The following is an 810-nucleotide window of genomic DNA, read 5'->3' on the forward strand; positions in this document are numbered from 1 at the left end:
CTATTTACATGAAATGGTTTGGTCCATTCGCAAAGCCAAAGCGAACGGCTTGCGAGTACGGTGACAATCCCCCCCCTCTATTTACATGAAATGGTTTGGTCCATTCGCAACGACCACAGAACCCCCCCCCCCCCCCTCTATTTACATGAAATGGTTTGGTCCATTCGCAACGCCAAAGCGAACGGCGAACGGCTAAATCGCCATAGCTCGGTAACTACTTGTCCGATTAATTTCAAACCTTGAAAAGGCACATCCTCGGGTCCCCAGCAATATACCTGGCAAGTTTCAAGTATATCGGACCCGTGGTTGTCGAGAAACAGCGGTCACAGACAAACACACAGACATACACACATACACACACACACACACAAACACAGAGATTACTGGAATTATAGATAGACTAGGGCATGCCCGTACTATATATATATCTAAAATTATATCCCCCCCCTCTATTTACATGAAATGGTTTGGTCCAAAGCGAACGGCCTGCGAGTACGGTGACAATCCCCCCCCCTCTATTTACATGAAATGGTTTGGTCCAAAGCGAACGGCTTGCGAGTACGGTGACAATCCCCCCCCTCTATTTACATGAAATGGTTTGGTTCAAAGCGAACGGCTTGCGAGTACGGTGACAATCCCCCCCCTCTATTTACATGCAATGGTTTGGTCCAAAGCGAACGGCTTGCGGAGTTTGGTAAAGAAATCGCCATAGCTCGGTAACTACTTGTCCGATTAATATGAAACCTTGAAAAGGCACATCCTCGGGTCCCCAGCAATATACCTGGCAAGTTTCAAGTATATCGGACCCGT

This window comes from Myxine glutinosa, chromosome 4 (assembly GCF_964187855.1).
Source record: "Myxine glutinosa chromosome 4, kmMyxGlut1.1, whole genome shotgun sequence".
Lineage (NCBI taxonomy): Eukaryota > Metazoa > Chordata > Myxini > Myxiniformes > Myxinidae > Myxine > Myxine glutinosa.